Here is a 17,520-nt window from a genome sequence, read left to right as displayed (position 1 = left end):
TTCGACAGAATGAGAATTTAGAAGGTCTGGTTTTGTGCACGAGGTCAGAGGGAGTGTGAAAAAACATTCCCTGGTGTTGAAAATCGTGTTTAGGATTTTTTTTTTAAGTAGAGATATGTGTGTTGGAATCAAATTTGAGTCCAAATGAAAGATGTAAAGATTATTAATGAATTCTAACCCAATAAAGGAAACTTTAGCCACTTTATAAAATGAAAATACACAAAAAAAAACCTCACGGATAGGCACACGTGGATGGAGTATATTAGTCCGGGAGCCAAATCCCTAAATTTCAGCGAACCTGGTTTTGTCGGATATGGTTTTTTTCTCACTTTATTTTTGGTAGTCTAGAGCATGCTTATCATAATTCAGGGGGGTGACAATTGATATCTGTGGGGCAACTCATGATGTTAACCCTTTTCTATCGGATACAGCCAAATTCTGAAATACTTCAGATTCCTCTGTTTTTTCAACTAAGTGAGTATGCTGAGCAAACTTAAAATATGTTTATATTCTGCAATACTTCATGTTGAAGAGATTGTCACAATGCGGGGTGGGCGTTGGTCATGAAAGAATGGTGGCTGTCACTTTTGTTTTCCCCCTCATGTCTTAGAAATGAGTCTAGGGCCTAGTTACTGAAAAACACTCCAGATGACTCTGTACAGTGACTACTGTTTTAAGCACATGTTTACCATGCCTTTCTTTAAAGTTCTTTTGCTTCGGAAAGACATCAAACCATGACTATACACTGTTTTGAGGGCACCTAATGTAAGTAAAAGCACTAAAGCATCACTAGAATGGTTTATGTTTAAAGTTTGATCAAGTTTAAGGCCAGTTTTAATTGTGTTTTAATAGTCGGGTTGGGCATCGTTTGGATTTTAACAATTCTGATTCTGATTCCGATTCTCAATTTCGATTCCTGTTCTAAACGATTCTCGGTTCCGATTCTTTGAGTTGTGCAGGTCAACAGGTCACAGATTTCACAAGATAATTTTTTAATTTGAAAAAGCTTTTACACAGGTTATTTTTATCATTTCACTTAGTTGATATAGTTTAATGTGATTGCTGTAATGAAACTAGGGTATTCAATTACAAAGGTCCCCAACTGTAACTGTAAAAGTGAAACTTTCTGAAATAAAACTACAAACAAGTTGTCATCAGTCTGAAAAACATAGAGCTACAGGTAGATGTGAAACTAAATAAAACAAACTCAAACCCTGGAACAGTCGTGTGACAAAACAATCAACAATTCTTGTTGAGAAAGATTATTATTATTCTGGATACAGTGGAAACAGAAACTATAAAAATAGTTATATTGTGAATGTATTTATATTGTGGGGAACATATTATATACATACATGTAATTGGAGTCTAAAGCCACAAAAAAACACCACTTTAAAAAGAAAATAGACTAATATAGACTATTAGACCTCTTTACAGTTATGTGGCTCATTCTGCGTTTGCGCAACTTGCGGCGATGACGCGCTGGTGACGACATAATCCAAGATGGCGACGGCCCGGACTACAGCCGACACTATTTAATAAGAGCCTTGAGAGACATGGATATAATGAAAAGAGTGGATGGACGGAGGCATAAAAATGCTGACTTTCACACGGACACACATGGACTTATTAAACACACAAGGACCTCGGTAAACGGAACGGGCTTCACCAAACGGCTGGCGCTAGGACCCAGAGGCGGAGTAAATGTGTCCTCGTACTGCATGTACAGGCTGTAATATCACCAGTTTATCATTTTACCTGTTGTTAGAGCTACTGTATTAACCAGGGAGATAATATTTATACCTCTTGATTGTTTTCCGGAGTTTTACTGAGCTTTTTACCAGTTATTAGTTTCTACTCTCCTTTCTGCTCCGCGGTCCAAACTGACACCGTAGCCACACACACACACACACACACACACACACACACACACACTGCAGTCGCATTCTGAACGCATCTTATACAAACCCTGTTGTGGAAACAAACAGAGCAAGACGCGGAAAGAAACTAGTGAGGGCATTTAGGAATCGAAAAAAAGAATCGAAATGCAAACATCTTCCTAACGGTTCTGGAACCGCATGTTAGTGTTGTGGTGGTCAAGACCAGTCTTGGTCTCGAGACCAAATTTTAAAGGTCTTGGTCTTGTCTCGGACTCTGAAGCATTTTGACTCGGTCTTGTCTCGGACTCGGGCTGCCCGGACGCAGGATTTTCCGTCAAGACCGTTCGAGACCAGCACTAATTCCTGCTATTTTGAAGCTTTTTTATAATGTGATAATAACACGGAGAAGAACGGGATAAAACAATCCTTTATTCATTCTTTAATCCACCCTGTATAATGACCGCAACCTTCCTTAATGTGACTGAGTGACGTGTGTGACACACTCATACGTGTGTGACACACTCATACGTGTGTGGCTACGGTGTCAGTTTGGACCGCGGAGCGCAAGGGAGAAATGAACTAATCACCGATAAAAATCCCAGTAAAACTCCAGAAAACAATGACCATGAATAAATATTATCTCCCTGGTAAAGACAGTAGCTCTAATAACTGGTAAAATGATAAACTGATGATATTACAGCCTGTGAAGGCTGGATAGGGGACGCACTTACTCTGCTTCTGGGTCCTAGTGACAGCCGCCCGGTGAAGCCTGTTCCGTTTACTGAGGTCCGTGTGTGTTTAATAAGTCCGTGTGTGTTTAATAAGTCTGTGTGTGTCCGTGTGAAAGTCTGCATGTTTATGCATCTGTCCATCCACTCTTTTCATTATATCCATGTATTTTAAGGCTTTATTACATAATGTCGGCTGTCGTCCGGGCCGCCGCCATCTTGGTTTATGTCGTCACCAGCGCGTCATCGCCGCAGAGTTGCACTAGCCCAAAATGACTCAAATAACTGTAAAGAGGTCTTATATTAGTCTATTTTCTTTTTAAAGTGGTGTTTTTTTGTGACTTTAGACTCCAATTACATGTACTGTATGTATATAATATGTTCCCCACAATATAAACAGGTTCACAATATAATTATTTTTTTATAGTTTCTGTTTCCACTGTATCCAGAATAATAATAATAATTCTCAACAAGAACAATTGATTAATTTGTTACATGACTTTTCCAGGGTTTGAGTTTGTTTTATTTAGTTTCACATCTACCTGTAGCTCTATGTTTTTTACACTGATGACAACTTGTTTGTAGTTTTATTTCAGAAAGTTTCACTTTTACAGTTACAGTTGGAAACCTTTGTTAATTGAATATTCTAGTTACATTACAGTAACCAAATTAAACTATATCAACTAAGTGAATTAATAAAAATGGCCTGTGTAAAGGCTTTTTTAAACTAAAAAATTATCTTGACCTGTTAAACCTGAACAACTGAAAGAATCAGAATGAAGAATCATTATTTCTTGGCAAAAATGCTTTTAAACACTTGCTGTACATTCAGCTGACATAAAAATCTTGTTTTCAAATATGTAGAATAATTGTGAATTTATCAGTAGCAGTAGTAGTTTTAATATTTTAGTTAAATTTTTGCAGGCACCTTTTTTTTTGTCCGTCAAATGTATTTAAAATAAACTAAAATTAAAGAGAGATGTTATTTAACTGTTGAACCTTGCCATAATTTTATTTATTTATATATTTTTAAATTAAAAAAAATGTTTATGGTCTTGGTCTTGGCTTGTCTCGGTCTTGGTCTTGACTCGGTCTCGGCTCCCGAAAGTCTTGGTCTTGTCTTGGTCTCGGTGCATTCTGGTCTCGGGCAAGTCTTGGTCTCGGATAGTGTGGTCTTGAACACAACACTACCGCACGTTAGGAACCGGTTCCTATTTGGAACCGGTTCTCAGTGCCCAACCCTATTTAATAGGATTAGGCAAGCATTCCCCATTAGTTTGTGCCAGCGTCTTTTCAAAGCTAGCGCCAGGATCTGTAAATGATGAAAATGCCATTGTGATTGGAGAAGAAATGTTAAGACTTTGACCATGGCCAGAGGGATTTTACCGTACCATCTCTAAGTAAAGCTATATAGAGAACAAAGCAAATCTGTGAAGATTGGTGAATCCAAGGTTTCTGACCTGAATGCTATCTACTCAAGAGTCATTGCATTATTAGCCAGTGACAGAGATGTTGATGTGAAGGAAGTGTTTGCCTATGTGAAGAAGGCCCATTTTCAGATAGTTATATATCATATTCCTGGTTCTGACCCACCACCACTAAACCCAGAAGATTTTGGATGGGAAAAGGACACAATAAACAAATCCCTCAGCCCAATTGCTCTTCCAGAGAACTCTAAACCTGCTCCAGATTTCATATGCTTCAGTGTAGGATGCTCCAGGACCACAGTAACCTGAACTAGCCACTGCAATGTTGTTAAACTCTTAAAGCTGTTTGGCACCATTTAGTCAAAAATACATAATCACCTTTGAGCATGTTGTAAGACAAAGTGTTCTGAACAGACAGTGCACTTTTACTCCTCCTGGCCCTGTATATGAGCTTTATAAATCCAGGAGCGTGGCACAACATTTCAGCCCATCAGAGATATTTTTACAAACAGTGCTCCGTGAGCTGTTTTTGGGCATAACTATTGGCAACCTGAATAAAGTTGATGTGCGCTGCCATTGCTTTGGAGGACAATAACTAGAGAGTGATACAAGCTTTCATGCCAGAGTCTCTAAAACATAAAAAAAAAACTCTCCATTAATAGGAAATAAAGTTCCTACATTTTTCACTAGTCTCGATAGTGAAAAAAGTCGCTGAGGGCTCCATAGTTGGAGAGTTCATGAGGATACCTGTAAGCTAGGTAACCTATGGTCCATAGGTTTCGAAACAGAGAGGGGATGGGGGAGTGTGGTTGTTTCTAAACAAGTCTCACAATTCTACATACTGCAGCTTTAAAGCCATTACTCTGTTTACAATCTGCAGTTTAGTGAATATGCCATGTTCACCTGCTCACTTCTAAGGTCTCTGAATGAGACATTGTAGCCCAAGTGAATACAGAATATAAACCATTGCTAGATTTCTGGGATTTGACAAATAGGTAAAAAATTTAATATTACTGTCTTCAACATTTTGCATTATTCTTTCCTTTTCTCTTCGGGACGTCAAAGTCTTGCTGACAAAATTATGATAATTTGCATTGTAACAATGGCCAGAAAAGGGTTAATTCTTTTCTACTTGGATTGATATGTCATAAATCATTAAACAATGTATAAACAAATGTTAAATTTCACAAGTATGACGTGTTTAATGCAAATTCATTCCATGTAATCATAGGAAATTCCCGTGTTCTTATGATTTGGGGGTGTCGGCAATGAAGGGGTCAATAACTAAAATTGCCCAAAGGATATCAACTGTCACCCCCCTGATTCATGATAAGCATGCCCAAAATTACCTGAAAGAAGAGAGAAAAAAATGTAATCCGACAAAACCAGGTTCACCCTTGTGGCTCCCGAACTATATCTTTGTCCTTCAAGTACAAACTAAGTTCTAAGTTTTTTCTAATAAAAGGACATCATTCAAGTACAGAACAATGCAGAAAAATAGTCCCTAAAGTCACGTGAGTTTTTAAGTATAAAAAACCCTTTTATTTGTTCAGGATTTTTTTCTAAGCAGATATATGTGTGTTGGAAATCAATTTTTGAGCCCAAATGGAAGATGTAGAGATTATTAATTAATTCTGACACGAAACAGAAACCTTTATCCACTTTATAAGATGGAAATCCACAAAAAACGCAAAAAAAAAAATATATATATATATATATATATAAAACAAATAAAAATACATAATTCAAGTCCAAAACAAGGCAGTTAAACAAAAAAAAAACAATACTTTGTTTGATAGGTGCATTTCTTATTTGCAAAATGAAATGTATTCATTTGTAATTGATGTTTTGTATTTGCAAACCACACTTAGTTTGTGAATCAATGGCTGTGAGTAAAGCATATTTTGTGCATTTGTGAGGTTTTGGCATGATTTTAATTTCATACACGTCACTCACAAACCTTCGAAGGTGAACACATACAGTGAGCAGATGATTCATCCTGCTAAACGCTAATATCAACTTAAATGCTATTAAGTTATGAAATATTTTCTCTCAGTTGTTGTTTTTTTCGTATGTGTGTTTGTCTGCTGCAAATAAATGTTTAAAAAAAAAAAACATAATCATAGTGACTTGCAGATAAGCCACGTCCTCTCAGAGCAAACACAGGAAGTTGCGAAGACATACCCCAAACATATTGCAACACTATAGGAGGAATTAGCTCAGTGGCTAATGGCTAACAGCACTGTTCTATCCTCTATTATTTATGCTCTGTCCCTCAGTCGAGTTTCAGTGAATTCCTCCTCTTCCATAATTAGTTGTAAGTCCTTTGGTTTAAATGAGATCCTTTCATAATGAAACCAATTACTGTGGGTTTGTATAAGTGCAGCAAAACCTGCAGGTGGAGAAGTTGAATGAATGGGATTTTAGATATGAAGAAGCCCCCCTCCACAGCCACTCACCCACCCAGGAGGCCATAAAGTAGTAATTGCACTGCGGCAGAAAACAGAGGTGAACGAACAGACAATGCAGAAGATTCACAAGCTTTAATCCAGTCTACAGGACTTTAATCCTGGCCTTTAATGAAGCAGATCTGTGGTTGGCAGTTATACGGATGGATGAAGTTAGTTCGCGGATCGACATGTGACTAATTGAACTCCGGACTCTGTGTTTTCATTGATTTTTTTTGCTTTGTTGGCAGATTTATTTGACTGGCTGCCTCATTTGCTTTCTCTGAATGAGACACTGATACAGATGAACAACAGCAACACAAAACTCATGTGGACAACGTGTGGGTCATTCTGCACACTGGGAATTAAGAAGTAAAACATTGAGTTTCACACTAAGCAGGGATGTGGTCAATTATAATTGTAACCACGCAATTGGTCATTAATTACAATTACAACATAATTATCATTTTAATAGTGATTGAAAAATTCTGTTGTGGTTACAATCATAATTGAGTTCAGATAATTGACTTTGCAATTGTAATTGGCATAGAAATTATGTCAAAATTATTATTTACAATTTAATTAAACGCAAACCTGGGGAACCATGTTACAGTTCTATGGCTTACACATACATAGTCAACATAATTAAATATCTTTTATGTCAAGTTTACTTGTCATTTCTCTTCAGGATCATTTTACCATTTAAAAACATGTATAAATTTAGGAGTATACTGACAGAAAAAAAGGCTCAGACGCTCACACCAAAAATACTAATAGCAATATTTTTGATGGATTAGGAAGTTAAGGTAACCAAGTGATGAAAACAAATTAGATGTTATATATATATAGATATTCTTTTGTGTATTTTACAGCTGATTTAAGACATGGGTCAAAACGAACCCGTTACCATAAGAGATGCTAACAGAAAGCTAACACAAGAGGAAGGTTAAGTTTATTGGAATTATTTATTAAAGGCTCAGAAATGGTGATTAATTGAATTTTAAGTTTAGTAATTGAGAATGTAAGTGCAATTGGGGAAAAAATTGCAGCCAACGTAATCGGAATTGAGTTGTAATTGAACATGGATAATTGAAAACATAGCTGTAATTTTAAAATGTAATTGACCCCAACCCTGACGCTAAGTATAATAAACAACTCATTCTTGTGATCGTCTTATTTTGAAAATCCAGCACAAGCACTGTCTAGTCAAAAAAAAAAAAAAAAAAAAAAAACATTAAATACATTAAAACTGAGCATGCAGATCATATGCATTTGTGTTGGAAAAAAAGGAATCATTACATTTAAAAAAAAAAATCAGCAAAGTTGCAGAATCTGACAACATTGCACCTGATAATTCTGCTTATACAAGCTTATAGCAGCTTATACAGGGTGTGAGGCTGAGCACACCCAGTCTGCACAGGTAAACATACACAACAGGGATGTCAAACTCATTTTAGTTCAGGGGTTAAATACAGATCGTTTAATGTCAAAAATACAGCAGATTTTAGGCTATAGAAAAGGTCAATTCAACATTAACTTGCCCTAGTTTGCACTTTAATGTAAAAATGATATAAGCCACAGACAATATCCAAGCAATAAGTGCTTGCAAGATATTCACTTAAATACTGTATATTTAATTTTTATTTATTTTTTTTTCACAATGTTGTGGTTCAAAAATGATTGTATTGTGCGATATAAGCAAAGGAAAACTGTGAGCCCTGCTAATATTGTGGAGTTTCATTGAATTTGTGTATGTGTATGAACTGAGATATCTACAAGTGAAATAGCTGATAATTTACACAGTGACTTATGTTTTCTTTGTCATTTTTACGTTCTCCTGTGGCCCACATTGAATGTTCTAGATGAGATTAGATTTGATAATACTTTATTTTATCCCACAGTGTGGAAATTCACATTACAGCAGCAAAGACAGAGAGCATGCAAGCAACCAAACTAAATATATAAAATGCAGAAAGGAAAATTAAGGGGAGGAGGGATAAATAAATAACAGATCATAAGTAAGTGGGGTTTTCATAGAGAGTAATTGGTAATATTGCACATAGTAAGACAGTAGAGGAACATTATTATTTTACAAACAAGAAAACACTTTACACTAAACGGCCAGATTTGGCCCCTCGGCCTTAGGTTTGAAACTTGCACTACATCATACATCATTAAGATGACACACCGAGACCTGAAATCCAACTGGTAAAACTTAAAATACCATTACCCAATGATTCAGTCGTGCACACGTATTTAGTGCAACATATTCCATAACTATTATTCTAGCCACTAAACTGGCCTTTTGACATTTTTTAACCCTCCTTTTATCCTTGGGGTCAATTTGACCTCATTCAATGTTCATCATCAAACAATTATAAACACTTCATTTAATGACTTTTCATAATTTGATGGGTACAATTAAGAATTTTTTTTTTTTTCTCTCAATGTGCTGGACTCATATTGCAAGCATTGGTGTTCCTCTCGGGTCAGTTTCACCCCAAGCTGTTTTAGCTGTGTAAAACTAGTCTGTGTGTGACCCACATGTGACCTCACATTCCCACACCTGCAGGTGCAAAGTTGATTTAAGAATATTTTCAAGATACACTAACTTTAAAACTGAAAGTCTGACCTGATGGTGGCGCAGCAGTAAAGTTCATATCATCACCACAACCAATATGGTTCATACTCTGGTGGTCATTGATGTCGTCACTAAATTTGTGACTGACACAAAAACATGGTCAACAATTTTCTGGAGGGTTAAAAAGGTTTTTGATAGATGTCTAGAAGAAATATCTTAAAATAAAAAATAATAAAAAATAAAAAATAAAATATATATATATATATATATATATATATATATATATATATATATATATATATACCATGTTTAAAAAATGTTTTATGTGACCAGATTTACAGCAATAATTGTGAAATTTGTTACATTTGTTTCTCTCGTAAAAATATAATGTCAATGTTAAACTAAATCTAAATGATAGTTAAATCTATTTTTCGTTATTATTATTATTATTATTATTATTATTATTATTATTATTATTATTATTATTATTTGCCTTGTCTACACATGCTGTCGAAGGAATAAATGCTAAATCTAAATGCTAAATTTTCAATCCAAATATTGAATTTAAATCCAAATGTTAAATCTAAATGTCAAATGTTAAATCTGAATCTAAATGTTAAATCTAAATGGTGAATGTGCATAATAGCTAAATATGTAGTTCCACCTGTGACATTTAGATTTAAAATTTAGCTTTAATATTTAACATTTAGATTGAGATGTAATATTTAGATTTAACATTGACATTGTATTTTTTACGAGAAAGAAAATCCACAAATTTCACAAATATTGCTGTAAATCTGGTCAAAAGTGACATCAAAAATTCACATACGTTTTTTTAAACTTGATTTTTTTTTTTTGCTAAATGTTGCAAAAAGTTACCATTTATTTTAGCACGCGCAACTTTACAACTGGCACCCCATAAAGATGTGTATCAAAATTTGTGATTTTCATACTAAAAGTTACTGGAGTTATTGTAAATGTTACCATGACAGTTCAGAAACACATCCTAAGGTGGTAAACATCTGCTAAGGCCTTTACTCTGAAATGTGTGAGTGAGTGAGTGAGTGAGTGAGTGAGTGAGTGAGTGAGTGAGTGAGTGAGTGAGTGAGTGAGTGAGGCTGGAAGAAGTTGGCAAACAAACTTTAATCTGAAAGATGCCACCTAATCCCTGTTGCTCAAATGACAGGAGGAGGAAACCATGCACCTTTATCATCATCATCATCATCACCACCACCACAGTGCAGACAGCTGCAGCCTGGATTAGAGGGCAGATGATGAGGTAAGGATCACCTTTTGGTTTGTTGTTGACTCCCACCATGAAGCATAGACACAGGGAGCTGAAATGTCAGTGTGTTTGATGGATATCTCAGGGAACCTCTTAAACATATAGTTCTAAAGCAGGATTAGGAGTCAGCCACTCCCTCAGTCTAAATTTAGGCACAGACATTCCTTCATCCTCCTGTTCATCACACATTAATTCAGCAGAAGTCTGTCTTTAATGTTCCACAGCAGCAGTTCATGGCCCTCAGCTCTGCGCAAACTATAAAAACAAAAATCATCGATTCTTGCATCCATCACTGCCCGCGTTTATGAGCTTGGTGCGCAAAGAAGATGCAATACTCAACAAGTGGGTTAATCTGCTGCGGAAGGAGGGAACTCAACTCATTCTGCAGCATGAGCGAATAATATGCGTTTTGTACACGACTACACATCATTTAGCAGCTGATGAGAAGCATTTACACATGAGCTGCACGCATGCAGGAGAAGATAATGTGCCGAAACTAAAATACGTCATGCGTAAAAGTGACCAAAGCAGTTCCTTCACCTGCTGATCGCCTCTTTTAATTACCTTTAGAGTTTTGACAGTCGCATTCTCCAAGAAGAGAAGCTGCAGTGGTCACAGCAGCTGGATTTCATCACCCAACTCCGCCAGACTCCGTGTAGTGGTTCTTCTCCAATCTCCACCAAAATAATAATTAAAAAAAAAAAACAACCTCCGATTAGATCAAAACAGTGTTTTCTTTCCTGCAAATTAACCCCAAAGTGCGCACAAGTACTAGTCTGCAAGTTAGGCGTGCAGCTGTGCACAGCTGGACCGGACGGTGTGCCAGCAGCGCTCTATGCTCGAATCCAGCTGTGCAGCGTCACACTGCAGAGCCGCAGTCCCGCCTATTGGTCGTAGCTCAGCAACGCCACAGCCTGGACGCCATAGGCCAGCGCCATTACGCACAGTCCCCACGGGATTCTGCAGCAGTGACGCGTTCCTGGGAGACCAACATCAGACATCTGCATGCACAACCTGAACACACGCACGTGCACTATTTCTTCTCCAGTGTTTAATTATTTATTTATTTTTTTTTTTTTTTTTTTTTAACACGCACACTTAAAAAATGGAAGCTGGTCGAGTTTATTCGAGTGCTGCGTTCGCAAACACTTGCAGAGTTGGGATAATACGTTCTTACAGTCCTTTCCTGTTATTTTTATTTTTATTTGAATAATGACAAATTGTATAATTTATATTTATATTTATATATATATTTATTTATTTTTTTAATTGGATTTCGTTGCACAAGAAAAATACGTCTGAAAAACTCTTCAACATAGTCCAGACTCTGTAGTTTCAAAAGTTGGATAATTGTCCCTCAAATTCCAGCGAGCAACCAAAAGACATAGCAAAAAACTAAAACATTTATTTTATTATGATGGTTTGATTTCCAATTATCTGTATTTATTTATTTTTATACTTAAAAATAGATTCAGTGTTTCTCATTTCATCATTTCTCCTATGTTTTTCTTTTGTATTTATCTGTTTTATAATGTATTGGACTGTTTTTATTATTCTGTTTTTATTGTAAAGTGTCTTTGGGTGGCCTAAAAAATTCTAATGAAATATATTATTATATTAGATTGTCTACTGTAACTACTTTTATTTCATTAGTCTTCTTTTCCACACAAAAAGTAGTTTTTCTATATTATGCTTATTGTTGTTACTGTGGTAGTTTCTAATTATTTTTCTTGGTGTTCCATGTGTACTTTAAGTACTATGTAAATAAGTTATATGGGTATGAAATAGGAGTTTATTTATTTATTGTTGAAAAAGTCAAAAGTATTTTAAAGAAAGTAACATACTACATTATAATGATCTGTTATATATAAACAATGAAAAAAAAAAAACCTTGAAAACTTAATTCTAATGCGCTGAATAAAATTAGGAAGTATTTTTTCCTTTTTTTATTTTTCTTTTTTTTCAAAGATAATCTGTTTACAAATAATCAATACAATTATTTATTTTTTAAAAGAAGATATTTTAGGTTAATTATTAACCACAAAAACATAAACCATAATATATTTAGATTTAAAAAAGCTAGCCAGGCATTCACTTAAAAATTATTTGATACGACGACATTTTGACTTTGGAGGTCAAATAGCTGATAGCCCTGAAGGCAGCATGTGATAGCCCCGCCCCTATCAGGAAGTAGTGGTACGTTCAGCGGTCAGTCAAGTGGTCAGTAAACTCTCTTTTAATTCTCTTACTTTATGGCAACGTATTAGCTTGTTTCTGTCCTAATATGTGATTGCTTTCCTTGCTTGTAAGTCATTTTTCAATGAGTTTTTAGTTTTAGGAAATTTTATTGGTTAACTTTGCGTGCCTGTTCAAAATTAACCTAAAAGTGTCAAACGTCTCTAATGTGAAATTAATCAAGTTTATAGTTTGTAATTTGCACATTTTTGGTTAAAACTGGCTTCATACATGACAGTTTCTGGCCAAAAGAAACATCTTAATGTTGCATTTAGAAGTGGGGAGGAATTTAATACATTCAACTCGATAGGAATGTGAAAAAAAATAAATAAATTATGCAATCCTCAATACATTTTTGTCAGATAAAGTCATACTAAATGCTTCATAGATCAATAAATCGAAAATCATTTATTGGGAGCATCAACAGAAAGAAAGGGGGAAAAAAAAGTCCTCAAAAGTTTTTTTTTTTTTTTTTTTTTAACTTACAGAAATATTTACAGGGTACAAACAATATTTACAAATTATATACATACATACAGGCAATCACTTCACGCAGGGAACACTTTGCTGAGTGAGCAGTAAAAATAAAAATAAAACAAAAATAATACAGATTTAATGCAGGGCTAAGAAACAAACAATAAAGGCGGTTACAAAGTTGTAGTGACATATATGTTGTAGAGTTTTATAAAGGATATTGCTTTTTTATTAGAAGAATGTTTGGCAGAGATTATATAATTGTTTTCCATTTTTAGCTCAATTATGTTATGAGTTTTTTTTTTTTTTGTGTGTGTGACAGATAATGTTCTATTGAATTCCAGAATGTGAGAGTTATTGGACATTGAAAAAACAAGGGAGTAATATAAAAAGTTTGTTTTTATTTCCATTATGAACACTGTTGACGTTTTCACACATTGCATTGTGGGATGTGGAGTCCCGTAAACTGACGCATAGAGTTTCTTCCCGGTATTCCCCGTAGCATCAGAACCAAGTAAAAACACTTGTATGCATTCGTCTCAGCCACTCCACATCCCACAATGCAATGTGTGAAAATGTCAGCAAACTGAGACTGTTAGAAATTTACTACTACTCACACTAAGTCTGATGTCCAAATTAGTATGTAGTGCGTTTACATTAGATAGTATGCAAAGATTAAGTATGCAAGGCATACCAGGCTGTGTGTGGGACATATTTTAAGTATGCATCATGGGCATACTAGCCATACTCAACTGCCCCATCGTGCATTGCGACTAGAATTTAAACTCGTCCTGGTACCGGTGTCAAGTACTGAGATTATAACCCTAATCCAATCCAATCAACAAATAAAACACATATCCGTTCACTTTGAAAACAAAAATGAATTATAGTCCATATTCACAGGTGCACAGCAGAGGTGGGGCGCACACACCGGTGGGCGTTCACTGTAGCTGTTCCCGCTCAACGTTCTTGAAGCCAAAATACAGCGCTTCGGGGCGCCTCCATCTTGCAAATTTGATGTCATTTGGAGCCAGAGTCTGCAAAGTTGGGTCCGGCAGGAGGAGCCCTGGTAACACGCCCCGCCCATTTAGCGTACTGCCTTGATGAGTTACGCAGCTCAGCTACTCCAAGAACTTAAGTATCTTTCCCACTGGAAATTCTACCAACGTCTTGTTCAGATGATCAGATCATAGAGGTTAGTACTACTACTGGTAGCTCAAAAAAGACGAACAGAAAAGTTTAATGGCGTCTCGGCTTTCCTTCACGACGTAACTGCATATGCTATTCACTAAGGGGACTATTCTCCCATCTGGACTAGCGCTTTTTTGCTCGCCTGCAGTTATGCGCTTCTCTCCTATGAATATTCTCCGGTCCAGGCTGCTGACCCGCCCACAGCGCGCAAGGTAGACCAAAAGCGTGTATGTGTGAATGAAGGCGGGCTGAAGGAAAGGAGGCGGTGATGTCATTTTTTTTGGGCTGTTTAGAAATCACGGAACCTGGAGTTTTCCCAACGCATGTAAATATCATTGAAATTCGTGAAAATGATAAAGTTCACTTTTGAAACGCCTTCATTGATAAACAATGTAACAGGCTGATTTGATCAGATCATTGATCAGATTATCTCAGTGTGACTGAGTCACAGTTAAAATCTCTTTCCTCGATCATCATCACCTTCATCACCTTCCCCATCATCGCTGTAAAGCGTGACTGAGTTAGATGCTGGCGATACGAGGAAATAACGCGGCCGCAGAGCATCCTGCTTTAATACAGAGGAATGTTTGCAGTGAAACAGAACTACTGGCGTCCATAATACACAGTTTTAAATATGAATAGTTTAAAGCGACCTGAGCTGAGCCTCTTTAAATTATGTGTGGGAACAGTTTGTGGTCCATCCTCATCTCATATGACAGCTTGTTTCACTCTGTAGTGGATCAAACTGTGACTTTATGTTAGACATAGTATGAAAATAGTTGAATCACTGTGACCAATGTGGACAGAAGTCTGTTTTAAATAATTGTGCAGCAGCAGCTGAGTGATCACAGCTGCTGCTGCGTGACACACGAGTCTGTGTGGCTTCAAATGTAACTAAGTCCATATTTCTAGTGCACTATATTGTTTCACCTTATTGGGGCGCTGCACTTATTCCAGGGTGCATAAGAGGAAAAGGACTTAAGCACACCGGAGAATGCGCGTAAAGCCAGATTTGAATGGGAACACCCACATTTCAGGGCTGCTCTGCCCGCAATGCGACTGATTCAAATACAGGGGGAGAATAGCACGTAGCCAAAAACAGCACCGCTGTTATTCCGAATTAAATCATTCGGAATTAAAGTGTTCTGCTTCGTGTTTACATGGTAAACACGCTGGACGCTGGGCTTGTAATCGAAGGGTTGCCGGTTCAAGTCTCACCTGGGCCATCACTGTGGGATGTTGAGCAAGTCCTCTAACTCCGAACTGCTCCCCAGGTGCCGCAAAATGGCTGCCCACTGCTCCTCAGGGATGGGTTAAATGCAGAGGACAAATTCCATTAATGTAATAACATTACATGGCCAATTAAAGGCGAAAGCCCCGACTTAATCTTAATAGTAATTCCCGAACTGAGGTTTACATGGAAAACCTGTTTATTTGGCTTTAGTTAATTTCGCTTTATGTCTGGGGGTTGGAAAGGCTTTGATTGGATAGGGGGCGAACATGACGTATCACGTCTGTCAGGAGAAACACACAACAGACATTTTATTGTCAGCTGTAACACAGAAGACCACACATGAGAACTGTTTTTACCTTTATTTTGATTGTAGTTTTGAAGCAGCAGCTCGACAATAACACACTTTGGTTCACGAAGCGGAAGATAGATATGAACTAATCACCAGTAAATAAAGCCCAGTAAAACCCTGGAAAACAATAACCAGGAATAAATAGTTGCTCCCTGGTAAAGATAGTAGCTCTAACAACCGTTACAATGATAAACTTGGTGATATTACAGCCTGTGCAGCAGTATGGGAACGCATTTCCTCTTTCGTCTCCGGGTTTTAGTGTCACCCGTCCGGTGAAGCCAGCACCGTTTGATGAGCTCTGTGTGTTTAATAAGTCCATGTGTCCTTGTTAATTTCCACAGGTTTATGACTCCATCCATCCATTCTTTTCAATAGGTCCATGTCTTTTAAGGCTCTTATTATTATTATGTCGGCTCTTGTCCGGGCGGCCATGTTGGATTATGTCATCACCAAACGCGTCATCGCCGCAAGTCGCGCATGTGCAAAACGACCGGAATGAACTTAAAGGGGCTTTAAGTGCTGTTAACTGTTAACATGAAAGAGGAATTATTTAATTCGGAATTAAAAATGTAATAAACCAGCCACCTAATTCAGAATTAAGTTTCATTTGGAATAAATTAGCATTAGGAATTAAGTGTTTTGCAAGGTCAGGTTAAAGAGGAATTAACTTTTATTCTGTTTTAAAGAGGAATTAAAGCTCCCATGTAAACGTGGCCACGAACAGCAGACGCTGCCCCCGCTTTGAGAGCCGGTAGACTGGGGAAGAAGTCCGGCGCTCAGCCGCTCCGCTCCAAACGATCGACATTTTTGCCGTTTGCTCATAGGTTTTCACCTTTGTGCACAAATGCAAGTGAAACAAAGCCGTGTTACATAGAGCAAACAACTCTTTGGTGTAAATGATAAAACAATGCAATGGGAGCATCTACAGAAAGTTTCATCACGACAATGACATCATTTATCGGATCAGCGAATTAAGACATTACAGATGATCGCATTAATCGCATAATATGCAAAATATCTTCCGATCCGATATAGCCAATCAGATAGGTGTTAAGCCTAGTTTTATGGATCAAATGACCACGCATTGATATTTTACTTGGTCACTTTCTTGCTTAAAATGCTTTCAGAACTTTCAAAGGTGGCGAGATATTTAGCATCAGTGTGCTTCCGGTTTTTGTCGTCGTAGGTTTGAAATGCATCGTGGGAAACTTTGAAGTATACCAGTGGTAATGGTCCTCATCCTAATCATACTAATAGTATATAGTAAACAGTATATACTGATTGAGTTTGTAGTGGATAGTACGGAGTATGCCATTTTGAACACAGCCTGAGTGTTTATAGTGGAGATAAAAAAAAACTTTTGAGCATCAATTTTCAATTTTTACATTTTTTTTTAATTATTATTATCTTATATTTATGGATCAATGAGGCCTACGCTATTGATTAATTTAAATAAGTAATCGGCGGTAGCAGCTTTAAAGTGCAAAAAGTGCCACTCTGCAAATAGAAAGCAAAAACACATTGACAAATATTCCTATTTGTGCATGAACTTTGCATAACAAGTTTTTTATAAAACATGGAACTACAACAGTTTACACAGCCCAGATATAAGATGTTAACATGTTCTTTTTCAACAACATCAGTATCTTTTAATTTCCTAGCAGCAATTGAGACCTTTGGACATTGACT

General features: G+C 36.7%; 2 protein-coding genes across 4 annotated transcripts in view; one reads left to right on the top strand and one right to left on the bottom strand.

Annotated features, from left to right (window-relative positions):
• The window catches only part of LOC114480090 (RAS guanyl-releasing protein 2-like), a 64,731-nt gene extending 53,540 nt beyond the window's left edge, over window positions 1-11,191 (bottom strand). Inside the window, exon 1 of the mRNA XM_028473915.1 lies at window positions 10,913-11,191. The gene's annotated coding sequence lies outside the window, so the exon portion shown is untranslated. The remainder of the gene's footprint in view (window positions 1-10,912) is intronic.
• Window positions 1-17,520, top strand: part of alpk1 (alpha-kinase 1) — a 38,940-nt gene that overhangs the window by 10,133 nt on the left and 11,287 nt on the right. For 2 of the 3 annotated variants that reach the window (XM_028473910.1, XM_028473913.1), the window contains exon 1: window positions 12,526-12,568. The gene's annotated coding sequence lies outside the window, so the exon portion shown is untranslated. Of the gene's footprint in view, window positions 1-10,249; window positions 10,343-12,525; window positions 12,569-17,520 lie in introns of those variants that run through there. The other variant, XM_028473912.1, reaches the window with a different exon arrangement.

The sequence above is a fragment of the Gouania willdenowi genome, chromosome 18 (genome assembly GCF_900634775.1).
Source record: "Gouania willdenowi chromosome 18, fGouWil2.1, whole genome shotgun sequence".
Classification (NCBI taxonomy): Eukaryota; Metazoa; Chordata; class Actinopteri; order Blenniiformes; family Gobiesocidae; genus Gouania; species Gouania willdenowi.
This window is presented reverse-complemented; position numbering and strand designations above follow the sequence as displayed.